Below are 26,226 nucleotides of genomic sequence, written 5' to 3'. Positions count from 1 at the left end.
TAATTTAGAAATACTGAAACAAATAATCTTTAATCTGTCACCAGTTTGAAAATCTTGCATTTAATCTGAAAAGTCTTCAAAACATAAAAGGAAGAATTGACAAAAACATGAATTCATCTCCACGTGTTTGTGGATGTCGAGGCTCGTGACACGTTGGTGAGCTAACGAGCTAACTGCTAACACCTTCCTCTTCTCTCTTCTCCTCTCTGGCGTTTAGTTATCAGGTTTGCAGAACATTTGATTTAATAAGCAGTTATTGCTTTTGTGAAGCACAAGATGCAAGATGTTTCTGCACATATAACATGAGCAGCATCCTGCAGTGACCTTTTCTTCAGCATAACTTCATCCTGCACACACACTTTGCATTCATTCTGGTTTGTGGTGCCGTCAGTCAGCAGACGTGGAGCCTCTTCTGGAGACTGTGGACATGAAGCCCTGAACTTGTAGCTTCATGAGTTATTTATGACAACGTGTCTCTACAGTGTAGTGAAATGCTTTTACTGCTTGTACTTTAACAAATATTAAACCCACTGTTAACAATGCAGGAAGAGACATCAGGCTTTTCACTTCTATCCATAATTCATGGCGCCGTCAGCTCGGGGACGACACACACACTTCACTACTCACACACTTCTACACACTCAGTTTATACTTTTATATTTCACAATATCTTTAAAAACATCTCATGTTGTCACTTGATTGGACAAATACAGGAATCTTTAAAGGGGCAGTGCACTGTAGTTTAATGTCATCCACTTCCCCCTCGAGCATTCTGGGTATTAAGTGTGAGGCCAATAGGACGTTTGGACTCCTCATGTCAGGTGTTACATGAAACTGAAGTCGGCCGTCATTGATGCTGTTGTTTAATCTTCTTCCTGTTGTACGTACACGATGCTCAGATCTCAGCTGTTCACGAAGCTCGACTCAAACATTCAAATATAAATATGAGAATATTGGAATAAAAAATGTTAATGTTGATCTTTTCTCAACAACTTTGGGATTTATTGACATTAAATTGGTTTGAAGAAAACACAGAAACAATGAGACTGATTCACCAGTCTATGCTGAATATTATATATATATATATATATATATATATATATACACACTTCTGTATTTCTAATACAGTGCGTTCTGTGGTGAGCTTTTGAGGATTTTATTTAACGAAGTAGCACAAGTTTGATCGGGATGCAGCGATCGGTGTCCAACAGACAGGAAATAATCAGAAAATAAGAGAAAACATTGTGAATGAAAACGTCATCAGACGATGTTTGTCTGTTGTGTCGCTGACTACATGTTGTTGGTTATTTGTCGCACAGACAATAAAAAACATCAGGTGAGCGTTTCACTCGCTGCATGCTGAATATTTGATATACGATATAAATCTATTAGAAAAGTATTCTTCTGAATATCTCCCAGCGCTCATTAAAAGCTGTTTATTTCTTTCCGCTCACTGAAGCCGTTTGCTCCAACATGTAAAGGAAGGCAGAAGCTGCTCCGCTCTGCGTTCTGCTTTTAAGAGTTCAGCAGCAGAACCAGAAGTCAAGAACAACTTCCCTTGTGTTGACATTTCACTGCAGAGGAAATATTGTGTTACGCTGCTGAAACTGTATAACCCTGGAACATGGTGAGATATATAACACCTGCAGGTCTGTGACCCACACGTGATATATACGTGAGTGTTGTTTCATACCAAATAAAAGATCAGAATATAAATAATCAAACTTGTATTCTCCTTCAGGGAAAGTATTTCACACATTCAGAGACATATTTACTGAGCGCTGCAAACACTGATGAAATTGATCCTGAGACTGGATGTCATCAGGATCGTTTCACACGGCAAACACTCCAGAATATGAGCCAACGTGGCCTGCAGCTGACCAATATATGTTATTATTAATCTAACAAATAGTCTTAAAACGTCAGAAAACCAAATAATATTCAGTTAAAAAATAAATAAAACAAAATAAAAAGCAGCAGCAGCTCCTCATATTGTTGCTGAAACCAGAATATTTAGTGTGTTTGCTAAATAAATTACTTTAAATATGAATTATAATCGTTTTCTGTCATTTAATAAACCGATCGTTTCACCACTAAGATAAATAAAAGATAAAGAAGTACTCATATTTAGACAGCTGGAAAGTGCTCTTACAGAGTATATATATATATATATATATATATATATAATAGAGTTAAAGTGTTGTGCACTGGTAGCCGGTCAGTGCTCTGTACACGAGGAAGGTGGAGGCCTCAGGTCTCACAAACGTGTGGAGCTGCAGCTTTAAGCTTTAATGCTCTGAGCCGCTGGAACGCTGCGTGTCGACAGCTTCATGCATGAATGTAAAACCTCCCTTATAGTCTGGCTGCTGCACTGTTTATGGCTATAATTTGATTTTCATATTTTATTGTTTGTTTGTTTATCTGTTGTATTATTTTATTTGGGCTGTTTTTATTGCAGTACCCATGTAAAACTGTTTATATTGCTTCAACAGGTACTGCTTTTCAGCCACCTGTACAACACTGCAAGAGCCCGTATATATAATATATGTGTATATATATTATATATATATATATAATATATATAATATATATATATATATTATATATATATATATATATATATAATGTAATAATATATATATATATATTACATTATATATATATAATATATGTGTATATATATATATATATAATATATATTACATTATATATATATATATATATTATATATTATATACATATAATATATATATATATTATAATATATATATACTGTATATATATATATCTATATATCCATTATATAATACTTAGTATACGTTATTATCTATATTATATCTACTAATATATATTATCTTCTATTATTACTTATCTCTCTCTATCTCCTCTCTCTCTCCTGTCTCTCCTCTTCTCTCTCTTCTCCTCTCTCTCTCCTGTCTCTCCTCTCTTCTCTCTTAACTCTTCTCCTCTCTCTCTCCTGTCTCTCATCTCTCTCTCTCGCTCTCTCTCTCTCTCTTCAGCTTCTCCTCTCTCTCTCTCTCTCTTGCTCTCTCTTCTCTCTCTCTCTCTCCTCTCTCTCCTCTCTCTCTCTCTCTCTTATCCTCTCTCTCTCTCTCTCTCTCTTCTCTCTCTTTCTCTCTCTTCCTCTCTCTCTTTCTCTTCTCTCTCTTCTCTCTCTCTCCCTCTCTTCTCACTCCTCTCTTCCTGTTTCTCCTCTTCTCTCTCTCTCTCTCTTCTTCCTCTCTCCTCCTGTCCTCCTCTCTCTCTCTCCTCTCTCTCTTCTCCTCTCTCTCTCCTGTCCTCTCCTCTCTCTCTCTCTCTCTCTCTATATATATATATATATATATATAGTTTGACTAAAGCTTTGTATGTTTCTGCATCCAAGTATCACGTTCAATAATCCACATTGGGCCCGAGGGACATTCTGTCTGTGCTAATTCAATGCTAATGTTAGCATGCTCTGCTTCCTCGACGTCTGGATCTCATCTCTTTGAAGTGCGGGGGGGGTGGGGTGCAGTCAGGTCAGAAGTGAAGTCTGGGTGGTCTGCAGCAGCCTGACCACACTGTACTGTTTAACTCCAGAACAATGGAGGGAGGGGACGGCCGGCATGTAACTCTGAGAAGCACAACAACAAAACTCTGTCATGCAAATCACCACATGTTGGTAACCCACGGTAACAAGCGCTGGGAGAGGCCACAATGAGCGCGTCACTCTCTCCCCTCCGGCCGGCTCTCGTAACCTTTCTGCAGAGTTTAACGGCCCTTTGCACAGACTTTCATTACATGTGGTGTTAACAGCCAACACTGCTTCATGTGTGAGGGTGGGGGGGGGGGCTGTTTGTATTGCTCATGCTGCTGTGAGGCCTTGAGGAGGTTTGGGTGGAGCCTCACATTGGGAGGCTATCAGAAATCATTACTGTTATTGTATGTATGAGCCTGATCCATACGATGACGTTTCTATCAAGCAGCTGGAGCAAATACACAGAAGAAGAAGAAGAAGAAGAAGAAGAAGAAGAAGAAGAAGAAGAAGAAAAAGAAGAAGAAGAAGGAGAAGAAAAAGAAGAAGAAGAAGGAGAAGAATCATACTAGACGAAGCCTCCGCCTAAAGAAAGAAAAAGAAAGAAGAATATAAGGAGACTAATCCATAAGATACCGGACAGCCTACGCTCCTCATCCGCCCTCCTTCTCCTCCTACTCGGCCTATCCTGCTCCCTCCTCCTCCTCCCCTCCTCCTCCTTCTCCGCCTCCTCCCCGCACTCCTTCCCCTTCTCCTTCCTCCTCCTTCTCCTCCTCCTCCTCCTTCTCCTCCTACCCCTCCTCCTTGCCTTCTCCTCTCCTCCTCCTCCTCCTCCGGCTGCTCCTTCTCCGCCGTGGCTTCCTTCTGATTCTTCTGCGCCGGTGCTTATCTTCTTCGTCTCCCGCTCCTCCTTCTCCTTCGCCGCCCCTCCTCCTCCTTCTCATCCTACCTCCGCCTTCTCCGCTCCTCCTCCTCCGCCTTCTTCTCCGTCGCCTCCTTCTGCTGTCCCCTTCTTACTATCGTCTCTTCTTCTTCGTCTCCCTCTCCGCCTTCTCCTCTCCTCCTTCTCCTCCTCAGCCTTCGTCTCCCTCCTCATCCTCCTCCTCTCCTTCTCCCTCCTCCTTCTCCTCCTTCTCCTCCTCGCCATCCTCCTCCGTCTCCGTCTCTTCTCCTCCATCCTCCTCCTCCTCCTCCGCCTTCTTCTCCTTCTCCGTCGTTCGTTCTTCTGCCTTACTTCTTCTTCTCCTCCTTCTTCTCCTCCTTCTTCTCCTCCTTCTTCATCCTCCGCCTCCTGCTCCTCCTCCTCCTCCTCCTCCTCTTTCGTCGCCTCCTCCTTCTCCTCCTCCTCCTTCTCCTCTCCTCCTCCTTCTCTCCTCCTCCTCTCCTTCTTCTCCTCCTTCTTCGCCTCCGGCTTCCCTTCTTCTCCTCCTCTTTCTTCTCCTCCTCCTCCTCCTCCTCCTTCTCCTCCTCCTCCTCCTTCTTCTCCTCCTCCTTGCTCCTCTCCTCTCCGCCTCCTGCGTCGCCTCCTCCTCCTCCTCCTTCTCCTCCGCCTCCTTCTCCTTCTCCTCCTTCTCTCCTTCTCCTCCTCCTCCCCTTCTTCTCCGCCTCCTTCTCCTCCTCCTCCTTCTCCCTTCGCCCCTCCTTCTGCTCCTCCTCCTCTCCTTCTCCTCCTCCTCTTCTCGCTCCTCCTCCTCCTCCTCTTTCCGTCCTCCGCCTTCTTCTCCTCCTCCTTCGCCTCCTCCTTCTCCTCCTCCTCCTCCTTCTCCTCCTCCTTCTTCGCCGCGCCTCCTTCTCCTCCTCCTCCTCCCGTCTCCTTCTCCTCCTCGTCTTCCTCCTCGCGCTCCTGGCGCGTCCTCCTTCCCTTCTTCTCCTCCTCCTTCTCCTCCTCCCTCTCCTTCTCCTCCTCCTCCTCCGTCTCCTCCTCCTTCTCCCTCCTCCTCCCCTCTCCTCTCTTCCTCCTTCCTTCTCCTCCCCCTCCTTGCTCCTTCTCCCCTCCTCTTCTCCTTCCTTCTCCTTCGCCTCCTCCTTCTCTCCTCCCTCCTCCTCCTCCGCCTCCTCCTCCTTCTCCTCCTCCTTCGCCTCCTTCTCCTCTCCGGCCGCCGGCGCCGCCTCCTTCTGCCTCCTCCTTCTCTCCCTCCTGCGCTCCTCCTCCTCCGTCTCCTCCTCCGCCTTCTCCTTCTCCTCCCTCCTCTCTCCTCCTCCTTCTTCTCCTCCTCCTTCGGCTCCTCCCTTCCTTCTCCTTCTCCTCCTCCTCCCTCTCTCTCCTTCTTCTCCTCCTCCTCCTTCTCCGTCCCTTCCGTCCCTTCTCCTCCTCCTCCTCCCTCCTCCTCCGCACAGAAGGAGGGAGGTTTACTTTCACAAAGACGACGCCAAAATCATCAGACAAATTCAAGGAACCAACAACGTGACGTCACATCGTTTTGCTTTCAGTCCACATTGTAAGAGAAGCAGATATAAATTAATAAAATATATTCAACAGCTGCATCCTTCTCATCATTTGTCATATTGACATTTGTCTAAAATAAAACACAATACATAGAATATTTATATTTGATGAAGGTGCATCAGATGTACAAACAAGTCTCCAGCAGGATGAAGAAGCATGTGACACACAGGAAATGAAAAGATAATCCGGCAGATCTTTCTGAATTATTTGGAGTTTTTCCTCTTCAAATATTCATATCTGTTATTTATAGCGTCCAAAAACAATCAAGTCCCCGAACTCTGACTTTAAACCCAGCGGATGCATCTCTACAGGAGAACAAAGCAATACAACGCTAAATTATTTACAGAGCAGCAGAGCGACCAGTAAACTGTGGAGCATTGATCTGCTCTGCGGGCGGCAAGGAGATAATTGCAAACCAAAGCTATGAATATTAAATTATAATCACGTCTCCTCTTCTGCTGGGAAGTGAGGTGCTGGTTGTGAGCGAGCAGCAGCAGCAGCGGCGGCAACAGAGCAGCGGCAGCAGCAGCAGCAGTGCAGCGGCAGCAGCAGCAGCAGAGCAGCGGCAGCAGGGCAGCAGCAGCAGAGCAGCGGCAGCAGAGCAGCGGCAGCAGAGCAGCGGCAGCAGAGCAGCGGCAGCAGAGCAGCAGAGCAGCGGCAGCAGAGCAGCGGCAGCAGCAGCAGAGCAGCGGCAGCAGCAGCAGCAGCAGCAGCAGCAGAGCAGCATCAGCAGCAGCGTTGCCCGCTGAGGCTCCGTGAGCCCATTTCCACACTTGAGTTAACTGCAGGCGGCCGGGCGGGGGGGGAGACGACAACAGAGAAACATCACTCAGCCTTTCCTGCCCCCGTCCCACAGAGGAAATGCTCCATGAAGCTGTGAACATCCCACTCGTCCACTTCCTGTGGGCCCCCCGGGAGCAGCCGGCGGCTTTTATTACAGATTCACAGAGAAAGCGTCTTTGATCAGCTGGTTGTTCTCAGATCGAAGCTTCAGAGATGATGGCTCCTAACTGGAGGTCGGGGTTATGAAACGTGTCTTTAGAAAATAGATTCATGAAACTCACAAAATACCAGTTTTACTGTTTTGTGAACAATTTAGATTTTTAATTTGAAAAGGCAGCATTTATATATTTTATATAACTTGAATGTGTTCTTGACTCAGAACTCAGAACACCTTCTTTCGTGTAAAGTGTTTATTTGTGCACGTCTAACATGAATAAATGTTACTCTTGTCTGAGCTTTGTGTGTTTACAATCAGCTGAAAACGTATTCAAATATAAAAGCTGTATCATCGTATACTTTACTTTAACATCAGATACTCACAGGCTGATACGAACATCTGAAGACGACACGCTGAGCGACAGAACAAAGTTCATGAAGAGAAACTAACAGGTTCTGAGGACTAAACACAAGCTGCTGCGAACTCATCGTGTTATAAATATATATATATATATAAATAAATATTCTGTGTACAGAGGAAGAACATTAACGAGGCTTTAAAACTGCACAAGGTCAAACGCCGTTCACCCCGCAGCAGTAAGAGCATCCTGATGCTCAAACGAGAGGGAGTCTCTGAGTTTAGACGACTGCTCCTGAACAGGAAGTGGCTGAGGAGGAAATGCCTTTGTGATGAGAGGCAGCTCCCTGCAACGTTTCCTTCAGCACATTGTTCTCCTCGCTCAGTGCAGGACCATGCTGAAGGACTCCACATGTTCTAAGGACTTCATCTCCACACAGGAAGTGATGATTAAAGAGTAAAGTGATGATCTGCTCTGAATGTCAGAAGCATCAGAAACATTCACCTGCAGAACAGATTGTTATGAACTAACGAGACTTTTATTCTTCTTTCTCTCCGTTAGAGCGAACAGAAGACGTAAACACAGCGTCTCACTGAACACATGCAGGCCGTGTGTATAACCCTTCCACCAGAGTCACGTGCGGATCAACCCTGTCACTCGTTTTCACTCCAAAATATTCTGGATTCTCTCGGCCCGTTCAGCACGCGTTCAGCACGCGTTCAGCACGCGTTCAGCGCGCGTTCAGCACGCGTTCAGCACGCGTTCAGCACGTGTTCCGTACGTGTTCAGCATCGACCGACAGAAGGAACTTTAAAGTGGAGCAGAAGATTAAAGCTTCTGTATCTGCACCATCTGACAGTGACCTGTGAACCCAAACACAAGTTCTGTGCAGAGAAACATAAAGAAGAATACACGCCGAGTATTCTGCTGAAAACACAGAACTTAAACAGAACTGTGTATCTTATTGTGAAGGGCTTGTTGAAGCACTTCACCTGAAGCTGTGACACACACCTGATATCAGAGGACCTCCAACACGCTGTTTTATAAGATGCGTGTACTTAAAGTGACCCGCTGCAACATTCTGCTGCACACCTGGTGGTGAATCTGTTTTACAGTTTGTAAACAAACACACAAAGCAAACTCTGGTTCTGCTTTCCAGCGAGCAGAAGTGAAGCTGCTGCATCGCATTCAGAGCCACAAACAGCGAGGGAGGATTCACCCGCTCACAGTCAGCTGGTGGCTTCCTCAGATAATGAGACGCCCAGATGTCGTGTTGTCAGGCAGCAGCTCAGCGAGTCGACACTGCTGAGAGTCAGGAAGCTGCAGTCTCTCCTGAGCTGGAGTCTGATACAAACCTTAACCCTGTTACTGCGTCTGTAACGCTTCACTACCTACTGAGAGCTAAATAATCTCAACTACTTTCATAATCGATTCATCGTTGGAGGCATTTTTAATGCAAAGATGTCTTAAAATTCTGTTTCCAGCCTCTGAAATATGAAGATTTGCTGCTTTTCTCTGTTTTACATCTTATTAAAGTGACAGAACGAGACATTTAAAGACGTCACGTTGGACATTTCTCACTATTTTCTGACACTTTACAGACTAAATGATGAATGGATAAAGAATATAATGGTTTTCTGCAGCCACAGTTTAACTAGAACCAACAAGAAGCTGACGTTAAACACGAACGCTGGCGTCTGGAAGAGTCTAAATAAAGAGAGCAGAAGCAGAAGCAGTGGACACAAAGTGAGGAAACTGAAGCTCTGGTTCCTGTGGAGGCTTCAGTCTCTCCCTCCTGCACGTCTCTGTGACGTATCATTACAACACAGCAGCAGCAGCTTCCTAATGACACCAAATGTTTGTCTCAAATGCAACATTTTTAATCCATCATGTGAATAATTTTCCTTCCGGCTCTTTAAATGTCGTGGAAATAAAAACAGCCTCGAGGTTTCGGACTGAGCTCCTCAGTGCACTCCCTGCAGCTCTACAGTTACTGGAACCTGCTGGATGAAGCTGACTGCATCCAGTAATACGCAGCAAACACTCTTCTGGTGGTTTTCTAGATTAAATTGTCACTTTTAGTCGATAAAATAGTGAGAAAAGTCCAACGTGACGTCTTTAAGAGTCTCGTTCTGTCACTTTAATAAGATGTAAAACAGAAAAGCAGCAAATCTTCATATTTGAGGCTGAAAACATTTAAAGTCTTCTTTGCATGAAACATATCTGCTCAAGTTTGTATTAATTGCGTCTCTGTCTTCATACGTGTGCACACGCTGCCACACAGAACAAAGTTCAGTGTTTGCATCACGTCCCAGCGGAGATCCTTCTTACAGAGCTTCAGAGCTGTCAGGAGTCTGCAGCAGAAACACTTTGTGATCTGAGATACACTCACAAACAGTGTGTGTGTGTGTGTGTGTGTGTGTGTGTGTGGTGAGTGTGTGTGTGTGAGTGTGTGTGTGTGTGTGTGTGTGTGTGTGTGTGTGTGTGTGAGTGTGTGTGTGTGTGTGTGTGTTGAGTGGTGTGTGTGTGTGTGTGTGTGTGTGTGATGTGAGTGGTGGTGTGTGTGTGTGTGTGTGTGTGTAGAGTGGTGTGATTGTTGTGGTGTGTGTGTGTGAGCGAGTGGGTGGTGTGGTGTCGATTGATGTGGTGTGTGTGTGTGTGTGTGTGGTGATGTGTGTGTGTGCGTTTGTGTTTGGAGTGTGTGTGTGTGGGTGAGTGGTGTGAGTGTGTGTGTGTGAGTGTGAGTGTGTGCTGTGGTGTGTGTGTGTGTGATGTTGTGTGTGTGTGTGTGTGTGAGTGTGAGTGTGTGTGTGACGTGTGATGTGTGTGAGGTGTGTGTGGAGTGTGTGATGAGGTGTGTGTGGTGTGATGTGTGTGTGTGGAGTGCTTATGTGTGGGTGTGTGTGGTGTGTGTGATGTGTGAGTGTGTGTGTGTGTGTGTGAGTGGTGTGATGTGTGTGTGTGTGTGAGTGTGTGTGTGAGTGTGTGTGTGATGTGTGTGTTGAGTGTGGAGTGTGTGTGTGGTGTGTGTGTGAGTGAGTGTGTGTGTGTGTGTGTTGTGTGTGTGTGTGTGTGAGTGTGTGTGTGAGTGTGTGTGTGTGAGTGTGTGTGTGTGTGTGTTTTATAAGACACACAGTCTGTTTGTTGACTTACAAACTCTCCCCAGAGTGCTCTGCTGCTGCGGGGAGATAAACTGCATGTTAACACATCTGAGCTGCAAACACCTCCAGCTCCGTCAGTCAGAGATACATGTTCATACGTGTGTGTGTGTGTGTGTGTGTGTGTGTGTGTGTGTGTGTATCAGTCAGAGATACATGTTCATACGTGTGTGTGTGTGTGTGTGTGTGTCCGTGCTGCAGCAGCTGCACACATCATCATCCTTTAATAGAAACAGACCGAGGTGGATCGGCTGCAGGGAGCAGGAATGTGAGGAATGTGGCGCTCCAGAGGAAACGTGCATTATTCAAGCGAAGCAGGAAAACTTCTCGTTCTTGTGACGACAGAACTGTCAATCTGAGCTTTTATCAGGAAATTCATTGACCTGCTTTCGTTGTTGTCAGTCTTGTCACGAACTGAACTACAGCATCACACACACACACACGCACACACGCACACACACACACACACACACACACACACACACACACTTTACTCCCTTTGCTTTTCTTGGACTAGAGGACCACCAGCAGCACAGCCTGGACCCGGTCCTCTGAAGCACACACCTCTGATGTGTAATTAGAATAAAGCTGGTAGAGAAACACATCTGGGACGTTTCTAAGCATGACGTCATCTCCCTTCGTAGCCACAGAAATATAAAGTAGAGACAGAAAACTGTGACGCTGAACAAGTTGTTTAAAGTACGTTCAGTAAATCTGTATTTCTCTCATCGTCGTGAAACCTCAACTCGTCCTGAGCAGGCGCTCCACCAGGTGATGAACTTGGTGCTTAAAGGGAACCGACCGACATACGACGTTATACGTTACTGACTGGAAGCACGTTTCTGTCATTACAGAGGAAAGTATTGAACAAAGGTCACGTTGGGTACCAGCGCTACATGTTAGCATGCTGCATGTTAGCATGCTAACATGTAGCATGCTAAATGTTAATGTCAAAGGTCATGAAGTAAAGCACCAACTATGACCTGCTGGTGGCGCTGAACGAGGAGTGTGAATGATCCTCTGGGGATCAGTGATGAAGAATAATGAAAGTCTTTCCTTCCACTAGTTTTGTTGGCGCTGCTTCTCCTCCGAACGTCCGGCTGCACTTCTGCACAAAACCTCAAACTGTGGGAAACAATGTTTCCCCAATACAAACGCACAGTCATTGTTATCATTGTTCCCCCCCCATGGAGCAAAACGTGCAGATCAAACTGATGAAGATGCACTTCCTGTCTGATGACAGCATGGGGCAGCATGAAGCAGGGGGGGGGGGGGCTCCAGCATGACTCACGCCTGGTATAATGGCCGGCTTCAGTCCCTCACAACTAAAGCTGGGTGTCCCTGGGCCGAGGTTGTGACGTGTGTGTGTGTGTGTGTGTGTGTGTGTGTGTGTGTGTGTGTGTGTGTGTGTGTGTGTGTGTATCTGACATCACATGCATTCATTGAAACAAAGACGTGTATTGAAGTCCAGCTGTAACACAACATCAGTCCCTCAACAGTTCAGGGGTCAAGTGATAAACTGCTCCGAGCAGCTGGAGATCCTGCAGATATAATAAACAACATCCAGAACTCTTCAGAGAAGTTATTAAACATGTCTGATGAAGAAGAGCAGAACCTGGAGGACAGAAGAGTAAATCTGATCTCAAGAACAAGATGAGAAGTCTCTGTCTGTGTTGTTATGATGCTGTTGCTCAGGAAAACATTTATATAATGAAACAGTATTTCTTTCTCAGAATCATCTGAGCAAATTCAATCTGCTGAGGAAGACCATGAGACGTGACTGAAAGCTCACATCTAACGTATACATCCGCTAAAGACTGTGGAATACTGAGAGGAGACTTTAATCAAAAGGCCTCTTTGCTGCCATTAATTATTACAAAGTACATTATGAAACAGAGTTCTGCACGTGATCACTGCTCGTCTAATTGTTTTTCATTCAAACCTCAATGAATCATCAGATATAACAAGCGTGGAACGCCTACATTAAGCTTTATATCTTCTTTCTCATTACATCCATTATTCACTGTGTTTGGTTTCCTGAGTCACAACGTCTGCTGCTGCATTCTGGGAAATGTGCACAGATATACGTCCCTGAGTCTCACACTGTGGGACAATTCATGATTCCAAACGAAAGTGATATCCAGAGTCAATAACAGTCTGTGGTCATGAATACAAGCCGATAGGATCGGGATGCTGCTGCTCGGCATGCTGGGAAATCACCCAGATGATCTGCAGCTGAATAATCACATCTTCTTTTCATGCCAGACTTCAAAGATAATATTCGTTTTACTCTAAAACACAAACACTTTTACGATCCATATTCTGAAGTTATGTTTCTATTTAATCAGAATAAAACTTGCTGGAGACGACGACACGTCTGCTTTACTCTGAAAGTTAAATCATGCACAGCCGTGTTCATTCTTCCAAAGTACAAACTGAGTCCATTTAAGAAAAGTCAGATTTCATTATTTTATTTTATTATCTGTTTGATGTTTTTTATTTGACTTTTTCTCATATGTTGCTCCTTTTGCTCAATGTTTTTTAACTTTCTTTATTGTTTTTATCATTGTTTGCCATTTGTGGTTTGTTACTTAGTTTTGAATATATATGAATATATACTATATATATAAAGTGTATTATTTGTATTATGATTACAGATGTGAAGTCAGCGAGACTCAAACTAAGCAGGAAGTCGGACATGTTGTGAAAAAGTCCCAGTTCAGCCTTTGTGTCTGAAAACGTTTTCTTTAGCGGTGAAAACAAACACGAAGCTACAAGTACAGAAGGTCAAAGGTCAAAGTTGAGGCAGGAAGTCTGTGTTTACAGATGACAATTCTTTAACATTTGACTCACATATAATTTGGTTTAAATTACTTTTTACAACCACATAGTCTGAAGCGTGCTGAGCGTGCTGAGCGTGCTGAGCGTGCTGAGCGTGCTGAGCGTGCTGAGCGTGCTCACATCTCAGACACAGTTTGAGCCACGTTGATGATTGAAATGATGGTCGGGATTATTAAACAAAATGTTTCCTTTAAAAGGCAGCTTGAAAGCGTTAACGTTAAAGAGCGCAGCACGTTGCACTTCACGTGGTGGCGAGCAGCTTTTCTCTCCACGACTGTCAGGAAACACGAAGGATTAGAAAAGATGAGAAATAAACATTATGACATGTTGAATCTAAAGGATGCTTCATGTTCCCAGTTAAAGGGAAAGATCACGCTCATATCTGTGTGTCCAATATGAAGCTACAGCTAGCAGCCGGTTAGCTTAGCATAACAGCTAGCCGCCAGTTAGCTTAGCATAACAGCTAGCCGCCAGTTAGCTTAGCTTAGCATAAGCAGCTCGTTTGTGCACAAACACTAAAAGTGTAAATTCCACAATCAGGCCTTTTTACAACATCTCATGTTAGTGAGCGGGACTATTCTATTGGCCGAGGAGTCTTGTTGTCGTAGTGAGGTTGCCGGGCAACCAGAGACTCCAGAAAGACTTCACTCTCGCCGTGTTTCTGTCGAGCATCAGAAGGTGCTTTGTTTTTATTTATAGATTTACTACATCTCATTTCCAGTGAAAATAATGCATCTTAAAGTCACTAAATGTTTTGTCATCTTTGACAGTTTTATGTTCTTTAATAAAATATAAAACGCCTCAGCGCTTTAATAAACACAATGTGTTTCACTGGTGTTGACATGAGAAGCTAATAGTCCCATATTGTTTGGGATATATAAACCAACATTATGACATAGTCAATGTATTAACATTGTAATTAAGGCAACAATAAATAAAAAATTATTATCCATTAATCCAAAGATTATTTTCCAGATTAATCAATAAAATGTCAGAAAACTGTGAAAAATGTCCAAAAGTGGAAAATATTCATGTCTTATTATAGAAGAGGAATAAAGCAGCTGGAACCAGAGACGTTGCTTTAAACTATCATAACTGTCGCCAATGAATCAATCTATGAACCAATATTATCTGTATCCATAAAGCATCAACTCCTTCATGCATGTGTTGCTGCTGGCCCCCCAGCTCCGGCGGAACCGGGGGTGAAAGCTGTGATCCGGGTTCCAACATGAGGCGGTGAAGATGTTGAAGATGATGAAGAGGAGGATGTTAATGTCACTAACTGTGTGTGTGGGGCTTCATGCGTGCAGCTCAGGTTCTGACATGTGTCGCAGCTTTACTTTCTGGCTGCAGAGGACTGTAGTTACAGTTACTCCCACAGAAAGCTTCTGGGACGCTCCAAAGAAAAACGGCGAGACAGAAAGAAAAGAAGAAACGACGCTGAGCTGGAGCGTAAAGTGTGGATGTTCCCAGGACTTGGAGAGCAGCAGTGTGTGCTCGATGGAGCGTCGTGTTCTCCCCACATATCCTCCACTTTCACAGATTGAACAGGATCCTCACACTGAAAAGTTGCAGCTCATTCTGCGGCTCCGGGATGGAAACGTCGCTCCAGGTGGAGCGGCTGAAACATTTTCCCACACAACAAAAAAACACTTTTTCTCCCACGTTGAGAGGAAACACGCACCCGGAGGAAGAGGAGGAGGAAGAGCAGCTTACCTGGCGGGGAATAAGTGTTGTTGTGTCCCATGAAGAAAGCGATAATAGCCGAGCAGTCTCCGTCGAGCTCTCCCGGTGCTGCTGCTGGATGTGTGTGTGCGGATCCACCGAGGTCTCCTGGAGGAAAGCAGCCGAGCTCCGGCTGATGTCACCGGGGCGGGGAGGGGCCTCCCCGGGGCACATTTCCATCAGGACATGATGTCACTGGTTCAAATCTCCCACAATCTTACACAATATATTGATTTCTCCAGAATCTTACATGTTGAAAACAACTCTTGCGTTTTGGAGTCGATTGAAAGATTATTATTACATAAAAATAATCATAATGTTTGTAATTATACAATTATAACAATTCATTGGATGTGTATGTGAGAAGAATACAGTACACATATTAACATTTTAAATACTAAAGAAGTGATAAAACGGTCAAATAGTTGTTTCATGAAATTAAAAATTGTGTTATACTTTATTTCTAATACATTTATATTTATGAAGTTTTAATTATCATGCATATCATTATCAGCATTATTATGCTAAATTGTTGAGTACATGTCTGAAATATTTGTACATTTGATTGTTTAAATAAAAAATATAAATAGAATTATAAGTAAATAATATATATATATATATATATATATATATATATATATATAATAAGTATCACCAAAAGGAGAACTACGGAAGCCCTAAACGGCCATTTTTCAAACATGTTATTTCCTCCTTTTCCCGTGAGAACAAGTTGATTTTATTAGTTATTTATGAAACATTGTTTTCTCATTATCTCGATATCTTGAGAATATTATCCCGTTATCTTCACGTTTGTGTGATAATGACGTTATTATCTTGAGAAAACTAAAATGAACTTGTTATCATGGGATGTATTCTGCTTTACATTTATTTGATACATGTATAGTATACAGTAACATGCTGCTCTAACATGGATGCTTCAGTATTAATATTGGATTCATTTTGAATGCAGGATCGTTACGTATTTAACAATTACTTATATTATTAGAACAATTATAATAAAGTAATATAGTACATATTACTTCATATGTATACATTTTTATTATTATTTTATTATCATTTATCAGATTATGATTTTAAATACGATATAATAAAACTGAAATAAAAGCCATAAACTAATATAAATACACACGTGAGAATAATCCCAAGCAGCAGCTCTTTAGTGTTTTATGCAAGTTAAACATTAAATGGACGATGTTGTAACATTAACTTTCACAGAATTTAAAGGAGGTCTGGCATTAAAATCAAGCTGAAGACTTTATGAGTTTATTAAGTGTCTGACAGAATAATTTATGATCTGCAGAGGAAAGTTCAGAAAGCGAAGATCAAACTTTAATTTCATCCCGCGGAGACGCTTCCCTCCGGGATGTAGAAATGTTCTTCAAGTTTTCTCTTCTGATGAATCCTCTTATAATGTGTATCACAGGGACGTAGCATTAGCATGTAGCATTAGCATTAGCATGCATAACACTTGTTGGTCCACTGTGCAGATACACAGTTCATTTTAAGCTTTTGATTATGTTATTATATCTCAGCAGGTATCAGACTGCTGGAGCTGTAGACGACCAAACGTAATTAAAAAAGCATCCAAACACTGAAATCTGCAGTAGAGAACGACGTATCTGACCCAAAGCTATTATTACAAATATGTTTGCACAGATTTGAATGTGCAGATTCTTTTTTCCCACTAAATTGTAAGAGAACAAAAATCCATTTACATCCCAGAATACAAACATGTGACGGCACAAAGTCTTAAAGCGACACAAGTAGTTAAAGCCGTCTCTCATTCTGCGTCTTTATATAGTTTACAGACACAACGTCTATGTTCCTGTTTTCTCGTTGCTGTAAAAGCAGAACTCGTCTTTTCTTTTAGATGTTGTGATTATTTAAAAACTCCACATGATGTGTTCAAAGGACAGATCTCCACTCACAGCCAGAATACTTTATAACACACGGGCTTCATTCAGAAACGAGTAAATCAGAGCCAATCAGAGAGGTTCATCCTCTGGGGAGCAGCAATATGTTCAACATATTAACACCAACCTGCCGTTTGATTGTGAGATAAAGACTCTTGTTGGAAAACTTCTCATTTTGTCTTGGGGCCCGACAGAGGAAGCTCGAGGTTCGTCCTCTGGGGAGCAGGAATAAGATTCGAACACGATAATCTGCCCTGGTTGGAAACTTTGGCCGGATTGTGGAACTGCAGGAAAAATCAGGGAGACGTCAAAATGATGAGGATTCATCCACTGGAGACATCGCACATCTCAGTAATGTGTGACACGACTCAGCGTGAAGGTTGTGTGTGTGTGTTTAGGAGATGTAGGAACTGATCGACTCCTGACGCTCCCGTCTGTAATAGATCAGAGTCTGGGTTCACGAAGTGTCCACATCACGTCCACGCAACTGAATCACAGTCACACGACAGCGCACACTAATACACACGGTATAATAACTCCAAACACCTCCGGAATTGTTTTATGCTTCATCGCCTTAAGGGTGAGCAAGATGCCATCGCCACAACCCCGAGAAGACACAGATGTGGGGAGTAAACATCTCTTCATTTACATGCAGGGCGGCGGCGGCGGCTTGACATTCGCTGCTCCTCTGTATGAAAGATGTGAGATGGAATATAAGGCTCGCAGGCAGACGGATTGTAAATGCATGAAATATGTGTGGTTCCATTATACATGTTTGCGCATGGAGCCATTACTGCAGAGTGTTCCAGCACGGAGATCCTGTGAGCCTCCATCTTCAGGCCCTGATGGCTTCTGGGTAGACTGAGCGGCTGACTGTGAGCATATCTGGCTTCACAGGCTGAAACTGATGAAGCACGACTGAGGTGGAGCTTTCTGTGTCCAGAGGACATTATTCAGAGATTTATGTTGAACCGTGCAGCTAAGTTTATAGTAAACAATGTGGACAAATGTATGTGGACGCCTGAACATCTCAGCCGTATGTGATAACTGGAAGTTTAATAATACAAGCAAACACACAGGACTTTCACCCCAGAGACACACATATATATATATATATATATATATATATATATATATATATATATATATATATATATATAGATACATATAATATCATACATATATTATATATTATAATATTATATATTATTATATATAATATTATAATATATAATATTATATATAATAATATTATATATTATAATATTATTATATATAATAGTATATAATATTATATATTATTATATATAATATATAATATTATATATAATAATATTATATATTATAATATTATTATATATATAGTATATAATATTATATATTATTATATATAATAACCCTATATATATGTGCATTTGACAATTTGCAGATGAACATTTCACTTTTCCGGCAACATGTGAAAATATACCCTAAATACCAGCAGCATAATGTGCAACAGGATTTGTACAGTTGTGTGTAAGTATTAAACACAACATCCTCACACACACTGCAGGAGGCTGCGCTTGTTAGCAGGATCATTCCAGTGTTATATGTGGAGGAGAATTAGCTGCATGGAAAATGTGTCGCGTCAGAGAGAGTGTTGATTAATGCACAGTTGGTGCTACAAACACACTCCACTGATGAACCAGCACTTTCGCCCAGTTAAGCAGAATAAGCAGAATAAAGCAGAATAAAGCAGAATAAAGCAGAATAAAGCAGAATAAAGCATGACTCAGCTCGCAGTCTGCAGGAGATGTCAGTTCCAGCTGTTCCTCTGAAAGAAAGAAAAGCTGGAAGTTGGTGAACAAAGGAGGGAACACAAACCTCCGAGCTGCTGCACACTCTCTGTCCTCGACTTCCCTCCATAGTTCTCTTTAAATACTCTACATCTTCTCAGGAGCAGTTCTGCGTGTGCGTGTGTGTGTGTGTGTGTGCGTGTGTGTGTGCGTGTGCATGTGCATGTGTGTGTGCGTGTGTGTGTGTGCGTGTGTGTGTTCAGATGTAATGCTGTGGGGATGGCTGGGTGTGGAAGTGTTTCTTGGAGACATCCTGCCTCATTATAGTCGTGTTGACAGTTTATAATGTAACCATGACGACCATCTTTCACTTAACTAATGTAAATATGTTCAGCTGTGTTAAACATTAAAGTACTAAACCAGCGCTGGTTCGAGCTTTTAAAGATTAATGTTTCTGAAAGTCTAAAGCATTATCACGAATAACAACATTTCAGATTTTTATTACATTTTCAATCTGTTTCTCAAAATCTTTGACTTTTGTCTCTAAATGTTGAACTTCTGCACCGCTGCTGCTCCACCACAACAGACTTTGTTTTAAAACAGAGCCCCCTAGTGGCAGACAGTGAAGTACTGCACAACATGCAGAGGGATAGGCTCTACAGAGTTTAAAGTGTTTCTGCTGAAGCAGCTGATCAGAAGACCACGTCGCTCTGGGAACGTCCTGATAAACAGAACCTCAGTCGATGTTCAGGAGAGCAATATCTGCAGTTATCATCACATTTAAAGTCCCACAGCTGCAGGGCAGACTGGGTGTCAGTAAATATTCTGCTGCATCAAAGTGAGCGTCGCTGCGTGGAAAGACCTCGACAGTATTAACCCTGCGGTCGGCTCGCTGTGTGGAAACTTTAATGAACACAGGACTCACTGGAGGACTCCTCGTGGCGGCGGCTGCAGCTGGAGCGTCTGCATGAAAGGAAATGTGCTGAAAACAACTTTAAATATTTAACAAGCAGCAATCAGTCACGCTGTTGTTGGAGAGAGAAACGTAAACACACTTCAGTTTCCTGAAGGTTCACAGCACGCAAACAAACCATCAGGAAGATTTGGTTTCAAATCAACTCTGATGTCGTGAATTAAGATCGTTAGAGACTCGAGCACAAGTTCAGCTCTCACACACGACTCTGTCAAACACAGGTGTAAAGAATAACAGTCAGTCACACGTGGAGTCAAAGTGTGTACAATCTGAATCCAGGTGAGTAACTCCCTCCAGACGTTTCTCAGGTGTGACTCACAACACGGTCAGTCACACCACGATCTTTCAGATTAAACTGGAAGAATTTGCTCTAATAATGTAATATTATAATATTATAATATTATAATATTTTACAATGTGGGAGAAGTTCGGAGAAGCTATGGAGAAGGACTTTCGGTCAGCACCCCGGGTGATACTGTGGGAGGTGCTGCGGGAGTATGGGGTGAGGGGGTCACTTCTGAGGGCCATCCAATCCCTGTACGCCCAAAGCGAGAGTTGTGTCCGGATACTCGGCAGTAAGTCGGACTCGTTTCCCGTGAATGTTGGCCTCCGCCAGGGCTGCGCTTTATCACCAATCCTGTTCGTGATTTTCATGGACAGGATATCGAGGCGTAGTCGTGGAGGAGAGGGGTTGCAGTTCGGTGACCTGAGGATCTCATCGCTGCTTCTTTGCAGATGATGTGGTCCTTATGGCATCATCGGTCTGTGACCTTCAACAGTCACTGGATCGGTTCGCAGCCGAGTGTGCAGCGGTTGGGATGAGGATCAGCACCTCCAAATCTGAGGCCATGGCTCTCAGCAGGAAACCGGTGGATTGCCTACTCCGGGTAGGGAATGAGCCATTACCCCAAGTGAAGGAGTTCAAGTACCTCGGGGTCTTGTTCGCGAGTGAGGGGACGATGGAGCGAGAGATTGGCCGGAGAATCGGAGCAGCGGGGGCGGTACTACAGTCACTTTACCGCACCGTTGTGACGAAAAGAGAGCTGAGCCAGAAGGTAAAGCTCTCAATATACCGGTCGATCTTCGTTCCTACCCTCACCTATGGTCATGAAGGCTGGGTCATGACCCAAAGAACGAGATCACGGGTACAAGCGGCGAAATGGGTTTTCTCAGACGGGTGGCGTCTCCCTCAGAGATAGGGTGAGAAGCTCAGCCATCAGGAGAGACTCGGAGTAGAGCCGCTGCTGCCTTTACGTTGAAAGGAGCCAGTTGAGGTGGTTCATCTAGTAAGGATGCCACCTGGGCGCCTCCCTAGGGAGGTGTTCCAGGCACGTCCAGCTGGGAGGAGACCCCGGGGAAGACCCAGGACTCGGTGGAGAGATTATATCTCCTCACTGGGAATGCCTCAGGATCCCCCAGTCGGAGCTGGAGGATGTGGCCCGGAGAAGGGAAGATTGGGGTTCCTTACTGGAGCTGCTGCCCCCGCGACCCGATCCCGGATAAGAGGTCGACGATGGATGGAATAATATAATATAATAATATATATATATATATATATATAATAATCCCAACTGTGAAAATGTGAACCTCTAATGGGAACAACAGTTCTGAGTTGGACAACACGTGGACAAAGTAAATGTTAATGTTAAAACATCTTTATTAATTCTTCAGATACATTTTGTGCTCACATGTCATTTGTAATATGGTTTTAGTTTGTAACCGTTACATATTTATTAGCATTAGAAGATAAATGTGGTTTCAGGGAAAGTACTGAACACAGAGTCTCCGGTTATTAAAGCTCTGAGCAATAAAACACAGACGTCCACGTTGTTTCCACATTACGACTTCCCAGCTTCTGAGGAGCACCTGAATGCACCACGATGAAGCCTGATTATCTGATCTGACGGCTTATTGTTTTCTCCACACAGATGCACGTGTTTCACAAACGATAGTCAAACTGCTGAGGAATTACGAATAGCGTCAAATTGCATTGCAGCCAGAGTGGAGCCAGTTCCACTTCGTGTTCTTCAACATGTAACTTGGTACCATCTTCCTCACGGCAGACATTTAGATTAGTCAAAGCAGCAACAGCACCGGTGTAACCTAAAACATAAATATTTAGTGAGCATACAGGTGACATTAGAAGTTATATATGAACAGCTGTGTTTGAAATGTCAAATAACTTCAGTGAAGAAAGGTCTGAGTGAGAGAATCATCATTATTGTCTTGTTTTCATGTGTTGTGTGAACTGATGCGTCTCCTCCATGTTGGATTGTCTCTCAAAGGTCAGCCTCACATTATTCTGATAACTATGATTACATGGTTTCTAAAGGTGTTAGTGCAGCTTTGTTAATGCATAAAGTGAAGGTTGTGAGGCGTTCATCACGGCTGTGTTATATCAGACATGATCATGATGAACGCACATGCTGCTGACGGCTGGTTGTGACAGATAAGAAACGTCTGGAGGGAAAATCAGTCTTCACTTTCAGTTAAAGTTAGAGAAGGAGGCAGACGGATATCAAAGGTTCATTTCGTTCTTTAAGGGACAGATGCACACCTGCAGAACATTCGTGTGAGGGGAGAAGAAGAGGAAGATTTCTACTAAATATTGTATTTTTGGGGACGTAATGTAGCAGAAATGCTAGCTACGACGGCTAGCGTTAGCATCACATTTGGAGTCTGATTAGTTAAAGTGTTGTGTCGTTAACGTGAGCTGTGAGACATTCTGTCTGGACACATTGTTGGTGTGTGGAGCGGATCCTTTGCACCGTGGTGCGGATATTTTATATATTTCTGCACCACATCTTTGCAGAGCACTGCTGACAAACGCCTTTTATTCAGTTTAAATCTAATATTTAACTATAACAGACTTCATGCAAAATGATGAGTCTGTTCACATAATCATCATCATGCCTTGCATATTTAAAGGATTTTATTTATTTTAGATTTCGATCATTTTTATGCAACTTATGCATTTCAGCTGTTGTCTCGCTGCTGCAGCTGCTTCAGGGTCGTGATGCAGGTTCTGCTTCCTGATGTTGCACCAACAGTGCTTTAATATTAAATTAAGACTCTAATATCATCCTGTCTAATATCTCCAGCACTGTCACGTCCCCTTCACCTCGTTTGGTGACATTTCCGTGAATGAAACAAGCTTTTTATGGCAGTTTTATGCAAAACTCTGATCTGAATCACACAAAGCTCCACGTGAACGTTGATCAGGCGGATGCAGGTTTGTGCCGTCAACAGTTTGGTGCATCTGACTTGAAACGCGTGTGCAAAAGGTAAAGAGAGGTTTAGTGAAGAATACAAAGAGGGTTCTTTACTTCTGTCAGAAGAGAAGCTGCTGTTTGAAGTATTTAAACCTCTCACCTGCTCTTTGAAGACAGTTTTAAAATGTCCTCTTGTTTGTAACTCATGCATACAACATGACCTCACCTCTGCTGATCCAACATGCAGCTTCACGCCTCCAACCAGTGATTGATATTCTCTTCTCAGCATCAGACAGAAAACACCCGCTGCTGCTGCCAACAACCAAACAGACAATCCTCCTCCTGCGTGTCGTTATTATCTTTCAGATGCACACTAACAGCTGCTCACAGGAAGTTGGATTACAGAAGCACAACTAAACAATAAGTAGCTTTGAGGTGAGAAGAAGATTCAGCCTGTTCCTCTTAACTGTGTTTCTTATTTCTGCATAATCCTGTTAAATATAAATAATCTGGATGTTTTGTGCATCATTTAGAAACTTTGAGATTTCTACTCAAATTTTAAATAAAGTTACGCGAGTTTGAAAAATATTTGGTCAAATACAATGCAGAAATGTAACATGGGGTGCAACATTAAAACTGTCTTTCTTCTGTCTCCACTGCTTGTTCTCCATCTTACAACATAAATACTGGAAATAAATGAAGTTCATTGATCGCTGGTGTGAGAGCTGCACATGTCACCTGAACATGTTCTATAAAGAGCCTCCATGTGAAGGATGCAGGACGCTCTCTGAGGACTCACATTCATCTCACTCACTGCTCACGATTATCAGATGGGAACTCAATTACAAAGTCAATCAGCTTTGCTTATGACTCCATTTCTCTTCATCTCACGCGGGACTTCAGCTCCGAAGAGAAAGATAATAAATATTTGATGAAAGAGGAGATTAATGAGAAACTCCAGAGTATTGGTGCAGAGTGTAAAACAGATGAGTTAGTGGCATCTTAATGTCACAGAGACTGTCCGAGGTGTCATCTGTCGCCATCACAAACGCATTTCAGAAACGTAAAAACTCAATCTGCTTTGAAATAATGTGCTTCTACGTGTCTTCTGTATCCATCACATCCTCGTTACAACCGGCTCCTCGCACAGAGCACTTCATTCTGCTCTCGTGAGCCGCGGGGAGTGCTGGTGTGATGCGAGCTCAGCATTAACATTCAGCTCACAGCTGGAGCTGCAGAAGGTTCAGGTGAGAGCTTCTTCTCTTTCCAGTGCTCTGAGTAGCACAGAGACGTTACCACACACACACACACACACACACACACACTCCCATATGCACTCATTATCACTCACAAACAAACACGGCATCATATTCTCACGGGAATCTGTTTCATGTAACGATGCTTCAATTCCACGTTTTGTCTCATGACGAGTAAAGCTGAGGGAAGGAGAACACGGCGCAACTTCAAAGGAATAGTTTGACATTTTGTGCTTATTCGCTTTCTTGCCAAAAGTTAAATGACATAGACTTCGAAAGTTATCAGCACATTAAATGATCAGCGTCATAGATATGCGTCAGGATGGAGCTGCTGCACCTGCCAGTACGTTCAGAGCGGCGCTCTTATCTACATGTGTGAATACGAGAAGGTCCGTTGACGTAGAATAAAGAGATAAAGTCCGCTTAGAAACAGCGCATTTACAAACAAGTAATGCACTGTAACTTGTGTACACCCCACACAATCTTCTGTATGGATGACACGTGATTGTGAAGCCAGAGTCCACGTAGAGACGAGGTCCGACAGGAAACCGGAGGTTAATTGTCACGTAACTTCCGTACTTAAGAAACGTAACTTGAACCCAGAAGCACAATCTTGTCCTAAACCTAAACCAGTGAAGAAGGGAGTTTATTTTGAAAAGACTGCAGATTAACACGTGTTGCTGGAGGTCAGAGGACACACGAGTAAGATATCAAACGTTAAACAAGCAGGACTTTCACGTTACTTTAACTGACGCAACGTACGTGATTTATGTAGTACTATGTATATGTACTAGCATCATTACTACGCACTTTAATTAACCCAAACCATGACCTCCTAAAACTAACCATGTAGTTTTAGCCCCTGAATCTAATGTAACTGGAAGTGAAACTTAACAAACTCCTTTCATAACGCTGAGATTCACCTTCTGAAGGTTGTCAGGTAGAAATCTTCCATCTCACTGCAGCGGCCCGACGTCCCATACACCTTCCTTTGTACAAAAAACAAATAAAAACGTCAATGTGTGGGTCCAGCAGATGCTAACATCTCTGAGCTGTAGCACATTAAACACAGATGGGACATTAAGGCATTTCCAGGGGAAACTAAAAACTGATGAACATGCTCATAAAACTGCATTTACTAATTACTAGAACAACAGGAAGATACTTACTGTATCCAGACGTGTTCTCTTGTTGTGTGCTTATAAGCAGAATATCTGTTTGCTGTGTCTTCTTAACCCTCAGAGGGTTTAGTTATCTGGGCCACCACAGGTCACCACAGGCCACCACAGGCCACCACAGGCCACCACAGGCCACCACAGGCCACCACAGGTCACCACAGGCCACCACAGGCCACCACAGGCCACCACAGGCCACCACAGGCCACCACAGGTCACCACAGGCCACCACAGGCCACCACAGGCCACCACAGGCCACCACAGGCCACCACAGGCCACCACAGGCCACCACAGGTCACCACAGGTCACCACAGGTCACCACAGGGAGTTCAAACTTCTCCCACCAGATACAAACATAATTTCTGGCTGTGTACTCCACATATTGCTTCACATTGCCACAAATGTCAAGCTCTGCAAAGATGAAAGTAAAACTCTCTGCGGGACTCACAAATGTCGGTGACCCCTGTGAGACTCACTTACGTGCTCGGAGAAGCATGTTGCTTTCTATCAATCAATGACAGTGAAGCTCTGTTTGAGGGTGAAACTGATGTTTTCTCTTTGCTCTGAGTAGTTTCAGACGTTTCTCTTGTCTGCTTGACTTCTGTGCTTTGTCGATATTGGTGCAACATTGTTTTTTATGCTTTTTAAAAAGGAGGTTTGTTTTGGTTTTCATACAAAAACAAGTGTTTTCACTGTGATGGATTTCTATGCAGCTGCTCGTGTTGCTCAACACCAACAGGGATTAAGTTTGGGTGATGAAACAAACACAGTTAATAACGTCCCCATTCAGCAGCAAACTAAATGACTGTATTCACCATCCAATTATTCTGATCCCCCGAGGGGCAGATCCCTTCCTCCCTCTCAGTCTGATGGCATTTGTCACGCCATCAGCCCAAATAAAGAGCCGACACACGGA

The 26,226-nt window shown here is 43.3% G+C and overlaps 1 protein-coding gene across 1 annotated transcript in view; it reads right to left on the bottom strand.

Annotated features, from left to right (window-relative positions):
• Positions 1-15,088, bottom strand: part of LOC115004742 (SH3 domain-binding protein 4) — a 38,833-nt gene extending 23,745 nt beyond the window's left edge. The window contains exon 1 of the mRNA XM_029426411.1: positions 14,977-15,088. The gene's annotated coding sequence lies outside the window, so the exon portion shown is untranslated. The remainder of the gene's footprint in view (positions 1-14,976) is intronic.
• Between the last annotated feature and the right edge of the window lie 11,138 nt (positions 15,089-26,226).

This window comes from Cottoperca gobio, unplaced genomic scaffold, assembly GCF_900634415.1.
Source record: "Cottoperca gobio unplaced genomic scaffold, fCotGob3.1 fCotGob3_174arrow_ctg1, whole genome shotgun sequence".
Taxonomy (NCBI): Eukaryota; Metazoa; Chordata; class Actinopteri; order Perciformes; family Bovichtidae; genus Cottoperca; species Cottoperca gobio.
This window is presented reverse-complemented; position numbering and strand designations above follow the sequence as displayed.